The sequence below is a fragment of the Stenella coeruleoalba genome (genome assembly GCF_951394435.1).
Source record: "Stenella coeruleoalba genome assembly, chromosome: 1".
Lineage (NCBI taxonomy): Eukaryota > Metazoa > Chordata > Mammalia > Artiodactyla > Delphinidae > Stenella > Stenella coeruleoalba.
Genome location: NC_137169.1, coordinates 125,427,518 through 125,439,890, shown reverse-complemented (window position 1 = coordinate 125,439,890; position 12,373 = coordinate 125,427,518).

Below are 12,373 nucleotides of genomic sequence, written 5' to 3'. Positions count from 1 at the left end.
AGTTGCTTGTGTTAAATAAACACCCACACACTTCAAGGCTGGAGGATATAAAATAATTGTTAGCCTTGGTGTTGTCGAAGCAAAACATTAGGAACCACAGGGTCCTTTGGGTAAAAACCACCTTCTGTGCTTTTCCCTCTCTAGCTCCAGTTAAGCGCCATAGGCGTCTCTCTTCTCAACTAGTGGGAAGCCGTCCTGTTTCTCTCTGTTTGTGTTGTCTCTCCCTTGAGAATGCGAGCTCCATAAGCCAAGGGAGCATGTCTGTTTGGTTTGAGGCTGTGTCCCCAGTGTCTGGTGGGGAAGGGGACACGCATGAACCCCCCGTGGAGGGAACGGTCATCGGGACCCCGTCGTCATCCGAAATGATAAGAAATAACGCGAAGCGTAAAAGCGGGGTTGCTGCATGGTATTACGATCTAGGCACACAGGAAAGGGCTGTAGGGGTGAGGGAGTGGTAGCCCCTTCCCCTCCATGTCTCTGTCATGAAATTTTCTGCAAGCTTCTTTTAAGGTCAGCGAACAAAGAGCAGTCACAGTGCCCCAGTGCTGGAGCTGAAGACAGAGCCGGTCCTGACCTGGCTCAGTCCCGGCGGGGGCTTTCCTTGGGCATCTCTGCCAGCTCCCTCCAGCCTCTGGTTCTTCATCTGAAGGATGGAGATGGTTCTAGTTTACTCAGGCACCTCACAGATCGAGGGAAATCACGTTCTTTTCTTTAAACTATTTTGTATTGGAGTATAGCCAATTAACGACCTTGTGATAGTTTCAGGTGCACAGCAAAGGGGCTCAGCCGTACATGAGAAATCACAGGAGCCCAACCCTCAGGATTAGCTGGGTCCAGGCCTGGCTGCCCTTGCCCCTCCCCTTCCAAGGGTGCCCCCTCCCCTTGCCCGAGGTTTTTTTTTTTTTTTTTTTGCGGTACGCGGGCCTCTCACTGTTGTGGCCTCTCCCGTTGTGGAGCACAGGCTCCGGACGCGCAGGCTCAGCGGCCATGGCTCACGGGCCCAGCCGCTCTGCGGCATGTGGGATCTTCCCGGACCGGGGCATGAACCCGTGTCCCCTGCATCGGCAGGCGGACTCTCAACCACTGCGCCACCAGGGAAGCCCTCTCTGGGTTTTTTAAAGGTCAACGTTGGGCAAAGGCTGGGCACCTCGGCCTGTGTGACTCTGATTTGAACTTGTGACTAATTCTGGGCTTTCTTGGGCCCTTTCTCAGGGCACCGTGTTGTCACCCAGGCCCCTGGGTGAGTGATCTGGGGAGTTCATGGGAATGGCAGAGTGGGTGAAGCCACGCTTGGTGAGATGACTCAGCCCCACCGTCGCTCTGGGCATGGTGAGGACATCTCGTTCGTCAGAGCCCAAGCTCCTCACCACCCACGTCCCCACCAAGACCCCCGCTCAGTCCAGTGGGGCAAAGGATGGAAAGACCCGGGAGCCCAAGGGCAGGGATGCTGGGCTCGCGGGAGGGAAGGAGGAAGCGGGGAGGTGAATTGTCACCAGAGTGTCTCTGCGCGTGCCATTGCATCTCTCATGAGAATGGGCGCTGTGTGCGACCCCTAAGTACGTCCATCGCAGGCCTGCAGAGCTGGAGGCCCGTTTTGCTCGTTCCAAGTCAGGGACAGGGAGGGCCAGACCCGGAAACTCACCTGCTTAAGGTAACGGCGACCACTTGCATCTCTGCAGCACAGCACACGTTTGTAAAAGGCACATAGACATGCTTTCCTTGGCCCTCATGACCCTGGGGCAGGCAGGAATGATCCATTCATTTTATTGATGGTGGGGCTGGGCTTGGAAGCAGCCTGGTCAGGGTCGCAGACCAGCAACAGGGCAGCTTAAGCCTCTGTCTCTCCCTCCCGACTTCTCTGGACCCTGTCACCCGCTCCCGGGTGACACCCAGCTCACGCCCAGGGATGCCCAGGCCCAGGCTCTCTCTTACAAATTGTTAAGTCCCGCCCCACCCCCCCGATTGTTTAAGTAATGCAGGTTCTTTGTTTTTTTTAAAAAAGGAAATTACGGGAAAATATAAAGGAAAAATATGGAAAACATCCATTATTCCACCTTGAAGATACCTTCTTTTTCTGTGTATATAATGATAGACATGTACATTGTTTCCCAGCTAAATTGGGGTCTTCCCTGGCGGTCCAATGGTTAAGACTCTGCGCTTCCACTGCAGGGGGCATGGGTTCAATCCCTGGTCAGGGAACTAAGATCCTGCCTGCCACGTGGCCAAAAATAAATGAGTAAGTAAATAAAGTAAATCAAATGAAAATAAATAAATAAACCAGTAAATTGGGGTCAATCTGTATGAGACCAAAAACTGAGTCTATTGTGTTTCCAAGTGTGTACCCAGTGCCTGGCACAAACTTGGCATTCAGTAACAGTTTGTTGAATATATGTTATATACTTTATTTTGTGGCATGCTTCCTTCACTTGCAAAATGCCGTATTTTATCAGGTCGTTAAATATTATTCTAGGGCTTCCCTTGTGGCGCAGTGGTTGAGAGTCCGCCTGCCGCCTGCCGATGCAGGGGACACGGGTTCGTGCCCCGGTCCGGGAAGATCCCACATGCCGCTGAGCAGCTGGGCCCCATGAGCTACGGCCGCTGAGCCTGCGCGTCCGGAGCCTATGCTCCGCAATGGGAGAGGCCACAGCACTGAGAGGCCCATGTACCGCAAAAAAAAAAAATATATATATATATTATTCTAAACATCTTTTTAAGGTTACATTACACCATTATATGAAATGTAACCACATTTATTTAACTAAGCCCCTAAACTTTTTTTCAAGTTTTCATTCTTATACGTAATTCTGTGATGAACATCCTTGGACAAAAATCTTTATATTCACTTCTGATTCTTTGTTCAGGACAAATTCCTAGAAGTGAAATTATTCATCAGAGAGTATGAACATTTAAGACTTCGGTACACTGTGCCAAAAATGTTGAAAAATTTACATTCTCTCTGGAGGTATGCGGGTGCCCGTTCACCACACCCTGAACAAACACCAGGCGTTATTCTCGTAAAAAAATATTTGCCAATTTGGTATCTGCCCAAGTTTAAAAGAATACAATATTACCATCTTATTATGTTATTTCAAATACCTTTTTTATACAACATATTATTACAATATCACTCTGAAGTAGGTGTTAAAATAATGGCTAATATTTATTGAGCACAAACTATATGAGAGGTGCTGACCTAAGGGTTTTTTTTTTTGTTTTTTGCGGTACGCGAGCCTCTCACTGTTGTGGCCTCTCCCGTTGCGGAGCACAGGCTCCGGACGCGCAGGCTCAGCGGCCATGGCTCACGGGCCCAGCCACTCCAAGGCATGTGGGATCTTCCCGGACCGGGGCACGAACCCGCGTCTCCTGCATCGGCAGGAGGACTCTCAACCACTGCGCCACCAGGGAAGCCCTAATTGAACATTTTAAATGACTCCATTTTATTTCCTCTTTTAGCATGTCTATTTTAGAGTCCAGAAAGGATTTGAGTGTTAAGGTTAAAAACAAAAAAGACAAATTAATTTATCAAATCCTTATTTTCTGATAACATAAAGGCCATAGATTCTTTTTTTTTTTTTTTTTTTTTTTTTTTGCGGTACGCGGGCCTCTCACTGTTGTGGCCTCTCCCGTTGCGGAGCACAGGCTCCGGACGCGCAGGCTCAGCGGCCATGGCTCACGGGCCCAGCCGCTCCGCGGCATGTGGGATCTTCCCGGACCGGGGCACGAACCCGTGTCCCCTGCATCGGCAGGCGGACTCTCAACCACTGCGCCACCAGGGAATCCCTGACCTAAGGGTTTTATATGTACTATCTTATTAATCCTCACAGCAACTTTATGGCATGTATATTATTCTCCCTGTTCACCAGATGAAAAAATCGAGCCTTGGAGAGTTCATGTAACTTGCCTTAAAGACTTGTGTTATTGCCCCCACCGTATAGATGGGAACTCAAACACCAAGGTGTGTTGACTTGCCGAGGTCACGCCCAGGGCAGGACTTAAGCCCATATCCTGGTGCCCAGCTCAAGCCATCCTCCACTTCTTGTAGTTTGCTGGTGCCCGGCTTACCCTGTTTCTCACCGATTAGCCCTAAACCAAAGGGTGACCTGGGGTGAAGGCCACCGGCACTGGCCCTGCTTCTGCTCTCAGAAGATCCGGGTGTGACGCTTAACCTCGTGTCAGCTTGACTGGGCCACCGGGCGCCTGGGTGCTCGGTCGGATATTATTCTGGGTGTTTTGGGATGAGATTAACATTTGAATCAGACACTGAGTGGAGCGGATGGCCCTCATCACAGGGCCGGCCTCATGCCTCCGCTCAAGGCCTGACTAGGGCACAACGGCAGAGTCAGAGAGAACCCAGCCTCCCCCGACCCGCTGAGCTGGGACATCAGGCTTCTGCTCCCTGCGGACCCGGACTGGCACTGGGACCCCTCACATCGGCTCTCCGGGGCCTCCAGCTTGCCTAGTGCAGATCTGGGACCTCTCAACCTCCATAACCACGGGGGCCAGTTTCTTTGTTTTGTTGTGTTTTTTTGGGGGGGGGGGAGTGGCCGTGATAAGCATGCGGGATCTTAGTTGCTTGAGCAGGGGTCAAACCTGTGCCCCCTGCATTGGGAGCACGGAGTCTTAACCACCGGCCTGCCAGGGAAGGCTGGGCCAATTTCTTATAATAAACGTCTTTATATATATTCTGTTTCTCTGAAGAACCCAATCTAATACAACCAGGGTCCCCTCAGGAGATGGAGTTTGGGCATCCGATTAAGAGGGGGAAGGGGGCTCTTCCCAGGCGTGCTGGGCTCGGGGTCGGGATTGGGAGAAGCAGTGCTAAAGCCCCCCCCCCGCCCCCGCCCCCGCCCCCGCCCAGGGCTGCCTGGGTAACCCCACAGGCGGGTGGAAGGTGCTGGGCTTTGCCGGGGAGAAGCCTCAGGCACTGGCCCGCGAAGCAGCTGAAAGTGCAGCGTCTGGGAGGCTGTGGTTTGCCCAGGAAGAGGCGCCAGACGAGGGGTGATTCATCTAGCTCGTCCTGCTCTGAAAACGACCGTCTTCGGGTGTGCATACTCCCCGTTTCCCCTGCCACACAGATACCCTAAAACAAGCAGCTCACGCCCGGGCTGTCCCTACCCCAGATCCCGTGCCCGCAAAGTCACAGCGCCGGGGAGGGTCTCAGGTTCGCCCAAAGTTTCGGTTTTTATATAAGCTACTGCCTCAAACCTTCTCAGGTCTCATTTTCTAAAACTGTGATCACTATAAAGAGAGACAAGGCCCCATTCAGAGTAGACTAGCTCAGGATCCTGCCGCCTAACTGTACTCATTTTCATTTTCTGACCTTCTCTCCCCAGCCCTTCTCCTGTCATGGTCCCAGGTCACGTTACTGCAATCACAAGGTGCTCTGCTTTTTTTCCCCGGAAGGTATTAGCAGCATTTTTCTTGGCCACCACGTAGATGTCACAGTGGTCCCTTTGAAGGCTCCATCCGGGGCCAGGCTGCATGTAACTAGCGGGGCCTCCGCTGTCAGACAGTTGACGCCAGCACCCCTGCTCTGGTCAGTGTGTGCGGTGATCACCTCCTCCTCCTGGTACAGGGCTGGTTTGTACGTGGGTCCCAAACCCCCTGCCACCCGGCCCTCCTCGGGGCTCCCGGCCCTCGGGCCCCGTGTGACCCATCGCCTCTGGAGACCGCCTCACCTTCCCCAGGAGCAGCGGCTTCGGGAACAAAGCACCTTGAAAAGTAGCACAACAACTATGTAACCAGGTTTTTGTCAGAATTACCATGATTACTTTAGATGCTAGGCGCTGACTGTGAACCACGCCAGCAGCTCTCAGCTTCTTCCTCCCCGTCTTTGTCCTGTTATTCACCTCAAAATCCTCATCCTAAAATGGGAATCATGCTTCTTAGCACAAAGGGAATGTGAAAAAGTTAGATGTGTTAATATGTGAAAAGTGCTCGGGACTATCTGACACATATTAAAAAAGCATCGTATGTTTGCTATAATTATTGGGAGTAAAAAACCCGAGAAAGACATTCGTTAAATAGAATTGAGTCATACCATCGTTTTGGATTTCTCTTCTCAAAATCACTGATTCAACTCATTTTCATTTTGAGTTTACTATGTGCCAGTCAGCGTGCAAGACCACAGGACTACAGAAATTAAAAAGAGTCTCGGCTCGCCTCCAGGATAACCCCGGTAAATTGAGTCTCCAGCCGCAACACAAAAAAGATGGGGATGGTAGCCTCACTGGCATCAAAGAAGGAAATAAAGCCAGGTGGACCTTTAATTTGGGTAAAGCTTTATTTCTCTTTTCCTAGTTCTCTTTTCTTGAAACTGAAAATCACACACAGCATTCCGTCTTGTGACTGAGCCACTTTTTGTACATCACTGATTTCCAGGGTATCAGTTAATCCCAGGGACCCTTCAGTGAAAGCCTTCAAGTTGACCGAGGACATTTGGTCCCTCCGGCCGGGGAATGTCCTGCAGAGGCCAGAGTGTTCCCTGCAGTGAGAGGGGCTGAGAGCCTCACCCACGGTCACCACTCTGCTGAGGTGCTGTATCCAGTGCTGGACAGTCGGGCAGCTGCGGGCAAGACCCCAGCACTGGGGCTCCCCAGCATGTGGTATAAATAGGGAGGTTATTGTAAAATGTAATAAACCAGCGTGGACGTCTTCTGGGGGTTTTCTTGTGTCACAATCTGAGTTGGGAAAATGGATCACGAAGAAGGAAATTGCTCACATCGTATGGAATTTATTGCTTTTTAAGAGAAAAACTATTTTAATTAGACATAGAAAATCTCCTTCGGCAGTCTCAGTACAATAACTGACTCGGGCCACAGTGATGGGTGTTTGTTAGAGAAAAAGATACTAAAACCACTCGGTGGGAGCTGATGGGGGCTGGACGTGTCACCTCACAGATTATCTCCCAGTGACAAGGGGAAAACACAGTCTGATGGGGGAGGATCGCTGTCACCCGGAACCCCCATGTCAGCTCCACATCATTGCTGTAAGAGAGGCGACCAGAGGCTACCTGCCTCTGGGAGAGGCGGGGACGGAGCAGCGGACACCGTCTGTGAGGTGTTCTCACCCAAAACACAAGCCAGGATCCCAGTCTAAGGCTTTGCCGATACCTTCCAGGTCGCAGGAAATGTGGGGTTAGGAGCAAGTTGAACGCAGCAGACGAAACACAGAATGTAGGCCATTTCACGAGGCGACTAACCCGATTTCAAAAAGTCACTGACATGATTAAAAAACAATCAGGGTGGGGAGGGGACCCACACAAGATTAAAAGAGCAGAATGCAACGTGTAGGCCTTACTGGATCCAGATAGAAAGACTGACTTTAGAAGACAGTGTTGGGACAACTGAAGGACTCTGAATGGATTTGGTGTTAGGTGTACTACTAAGGAGTTATTGTGAAAATGGCCACATGTTTATACAAGAAAAAGGTGCGGTTTTTTTTTTTTTTTTTTTCCTGAGATGCGTTCTGAAACATTTAGAAGTGATAGGTTACCAGGCCTGGGATTTTTCTTTAAAATATTTCACTAAAGAAAAAATAAACTATGGAAATACAGGGACATGTTGATAATTACTAAGTTTAGGTGATGATAAATGGGAACTCACTATACTAGGCTCTGCTTCTACTAATGTTGGAAAGTCTTCATATCAAGTTTTACACTATTTTCATTACAGAAATTGCACATACACAGAGAATGCATTTTCACAACAAAAAGCTCACGCAGAAATGGTAAAGCTTACGTCCCTCTGTCCTCTCACCTCCCCCCACCGCCCTGTTACCCTGTGGGTGCATATTAATCGCTTCTCAATTTCTTACCTATTCCTGCTGGAAATCCCAGCTCTCAACAGTGCGTAAGAAGATGGAAATCACCCACTTTCCAGCCTCCAAGACAACAGTGAAGTTTTGACATTCCTTGAACAAACCGGGTGGCATCTCCCCCCGATTCCAGCCTGGACCTTCTGCCCGTCCCGTCACAAGTGCCCAGCCGGCCTGAGCTCCTCCTGGGGCCTCTCGGCCACTCCATGGAATGCACCCACCCCCTACAGAGTAATCAGAGCACCTAGAACACTTTGGTGAGTGCATTTATGAACAAATCAATAGAAATGCATTGACCTAAGTCACCAGGTCACAGAGGGTGAGGGCAGGAGTGACTGGAACCAGAGCTCTGAGGGAGGTGCCGAAAGGTCACACGCAGCGGCGTTCATGGACCATTTCAACAGCATCTGACCTCAGTTTAAACCAACTTCCCTTCAACACACTCCCTTCCCTTCCATTCTCATCACTGAGGAGTTTAAGCGACGCCAAAGGTGTGAGGCACTAGCTTGTTTTCAGTTAACCGGTGCCAAGGCCGCGGGCCCGGCGGCCTGGTCACAGGAGGAGGTGCGCCTTCTGAAGCCTGAAGCAGCTAAACCACAGGAAGTGGAACTTGGTCACCGGTAACAGGTTTGGAACATGAAAGATGCAATTATCGTGCAGAAATATTATTATTTTTTCCTGAGAATTGAGTGCGAGAAAGAAGAAAAACTTTTTTTTTTATAAGATGAGGAATGTCGAAAAAACATCTTTCAACAAGTCACTGCCTTTCTGAGAGCTTACTCTGTGCAGAGGACATTCTATCCGCGCAGTTTCACTATCCTCATCACGGCCACACGCGTGATCCCATCCCCACCATTTTACAGAGGAAGAAACCCAGGCTGTCTGACTCCAAAACCCACGTGTTTTAACGTCTCTCCTAAATGATGACCCTGAGCCACTCTGCACGCTCGCACCTGCCAGGTAAAGTGATGCAAGGGCCCGGGGGCTGGGGGGGCTCCGGCGCTATTTCAGACGCACCTCCAGCCCGGGCCTTTGAAAAGGGCAGGGGTTACTGGAGTATTGGCGATAATCCAGCCCTGGGCAGGGCACACACACTCCCAGCTGCACGGTTCTCAGCCTTTTCCGGGGGGCAGCACCATGGGGTCCTGCGGCGGGGCTGCTCCTGGGGCCTGGGATTCTCCAGCACACCCACCCACCCAGGGGCCACATGGGTGGGGGCCAGGAGGGCAGTGACTTGCCACCTGACAAGCAGACACGCTTTCCCGCTGGGGAGCTTGGGGCGGAGCCGCCCTCTGGACCCACCCTCAGGACCCGGGTGTCTTCTGGTCTAGATGCTGGTCTCTGCCACGGTGGAAAAAGCTCCCAAAATGCCTGTCTCCCCTTGTTCTGGTATCTAGCCTTATCTCTGCAGTTGTATTATGTTCAACACCATTCACTGCCTTTTCTTAAGTTCCCAGTTCTCTTTGCGTCTCCAGAAAGGAAAGGGGGTCCGGCCAGAGAGGCCAGGGCGGTGGGGCAGGCTGGACACGTGGCCCCACGGCGGACGCAGGGGAAGCGGGGCCAGGGGGCTCGCGGGCGGGAAGCGAGGTAGAGACCCTGCTGGATTAGAGCCCCAGGCCCCGGCTGGCTCTCCATCCCCGTCCCCCCGCCGTCGCACGGAGACCGGAGGCTCCGCCGGGAACTGTCGCCCCCTGGTGGTCGCGGCGGGGGGAGCAGGGCCGAGGAGAGGGTGGCGCCTCAGGGATCCTGGTCCAGGCAGTGCGCAGGCCGGGATGGAGGCGTTGGAGATGAAGCAGAGAAGGAAGAGAGAAGGCACAGGAAAAATGAAAGAGGAGAGAGAGGGCAGGCGGGGAGGGTGCGGGGCGGGACCCTAAACTCCGGAGAGAAACCAGCGAGAGCCGCCGGCCTGGAGGATGCTGGCCTCTTGGGCAGTGGGTCCTTTCCCGCCCTGAGCCTGAGCCCCAGGCAGCAGAGCTGCCCTGCACTGCAAGCAGCCCTGACTCCTGTCTGGCCCCAGTGTCGGGGTTCCCTTCCCTTGAGAAGAAGTGGGATGAAGTCCCCTGGCTTGGCCCCAAAGTCAGTTGTCTGAGTTTCGCAGAGCTACTCACCAACCTGCGGCCGTCCGGACAAGTTCTAGCTTCTGGCAACCGAGACAGAGGCCTGGGGCAGTGCCTCCCCTGCACCTGCCCCCGCCGCGAGCTGCAGGATGCGGTCAGGAGAGGAAGCAGGGCCTCGGCTCCGAGTCATCCTGGAGTCTCCAGAGAGCTTCTGGCCGAGGGCACCGACAGGGCACCGTCTGGGCCACAGAGCAGGGGGAGGGGTGGGCAAGGGGAGCCGCATCCTCTCTGCTGGGCCTGAGGCCCCAGCGGACGAGTCAGCGGGACCAGGGCAGCTCCCACTGGGCAGGGAGAGGTATGGGTGAGCCCCCTCCACTGGGGCAGGGGTGTGAGTGGGTGGGTTCAGGGTGCAGACGGGCCGCTGCCCAGCCACCAAAAGCCCCTCTGATGGCTGATGGAGGCGTGCCCTTGCCCCCTTCAGCCAAAGTGCACAGGAGGGAAGGCTGATCCGGGCTTGGTGGGCTCTCCCAAACTGAACCCACCCCTCCCTCCACGGTCTGGGCCGGTCAGTCCCCAGTGAGGGCCCGGCTTCTGTTTCCAAGCCCAGCATCTTCCAGTGTTCCGGGCCTCCTGTCCAAACCAGTTTCCGACTCGGGCTCCTAGAGGTGGCGGGTCCCGGAGCAGCACCTTGCCCCACAGCCCAACGCACGTAGACACGGTTTGCTTGACCCCTGTGAAATTTTTTTTTACCTATACTTTTTTTAAAAATTTATTTTAAATTCATTTATTTTTGGCTATGTTGGGTCTTCGTTGCTGCGCGCAGGCTCTCTCTAGTTGCGGTGAGCAGGGGCTACTTTTCGTTGTGGTACGCGGGCTTCTCATTGCGGTGGCTTCCCTTGTCGCGAGCACGGGCTCTAGGCGTGACGGCTTCAGTAGTTGTGGCACGTGGGCTCAGTAGCTGTGGCTTGCGGGCTCTAGAGCGCAGGCTCAGTAGTTGTGGCACAGGCTTAGTTGCTCCGCGGCATGTGGGATCTTCCCGGACCAGGTATCGAACCCGTGTCCCCTGTATTGGAGGGCGGATTCTTAACCACTGCGCCACCAGGGAAGCCCAGACGCTTCTGAATTTTTAACAAGAAAATCGAAGGTGTACCCATCTGATTTCACATAGAAAATGTGGATTTCCAGCTTTGTCTTTGAAACAGACGCCTTTTTCTTATGACCACGTTTGCAGCGATGGCCCCTTGAGACAGAGCCTGAGTGTTTGAACTTTGCCTCCAGGAAGCCCTCCACAGTTGCCCCACCCCTGCCACACACACCAAGGCCGGGTAAGAGCTGTGGTGACCAGCACTCGGCCCTGACACGCTTCCTCCCTTCACCGTGTCTGCCCGGTCCCTTTGCGTGTCTGCAGTTTTTCGGCCACAGGTTAGGGCTATGGAATCAGAAAGGTCTACCTCGCAAAAGCACGTCAGTCCCTTACTGGCTGTGTGCTTTTAACACAGCTTGAGCTCCTCGGGGCCTCAGTTTCCTTACCTGTAAATGAAGGGAACAGCGTTGCTGCAAATCTCAACCTACAAGCGCAGGCTTGCAAGACACATATGTTACTTAATTTATTTTAAATCAGTCTGATTCTGTCCTGGGCCTGCTGGGATGGCAAAAAATTGCATTTTCTCATGCAGTATCCTTTAAGGCTTAAAGGAGGCCAGAAGGCAGGGGGAAGGCAGCCATCCTAGTGGCTCTGGCCCCCGGGGGGTCTCTTGTCGCCAGGGCTCCTGCTCCCTGGACGCGTGCAGTGGAAGAATCTGCCGAGGCCAGAAATCTGGGGCCCCGCATCCCGACCCCCATCTCTACTGAGGTCTCACCACCTCCCGAGGCACCTCAGGGTCCTCGCTGCACAGGGCGTCTTCTTTCCCGTTCCCAGTCTATCTCCCCTCTGTGTCCGGGCCCTCAAAGCCACATCCCTACCCTTGCACCTCGGGCCCCCTGGCATTGTCTCAGTGGGCCCAGAGCTGAGGCCTTCAGGAAGCCACTGCCTCCCAGCAAGAGAAAAGGCAGGGGTGACTGGGAGGGGGAGGGGCTACCAATCAACATTTCAACAAATTATTCCATCGCGTGAGTAATAATAATAATGCTTACCTTTGGAGGTGCTTTACGACCTGTCCACCCCTTAAGTGCTCCCAGAATTTCCTCCCCCCGCCCCCATCCTTTCTCGTCCTGCACACCCTTCCCGGGTGATCTCACCCGGTCCCGGAGCTGCAGCTCTGCTGCGGCTCCCAAGCCCTCCCTGCAGCCTGGCTGCTCTCAGGACATTATCACCCGTGTCCTAAAATGAACACACGTTACCCTGAACTCAGGCAGACACGGGAACCCCCGGCTCGTCCCTTTCCTCTCTGCCAAGCCTTTAGTCAGTCACTTACAGAGTCAGACTAGGTCCCAAATAGCTCTTGACTCCCCCCGTCCCCCCAGTTCCACAGCGTGAATTCACCCCTTGTCTGAATGCCATC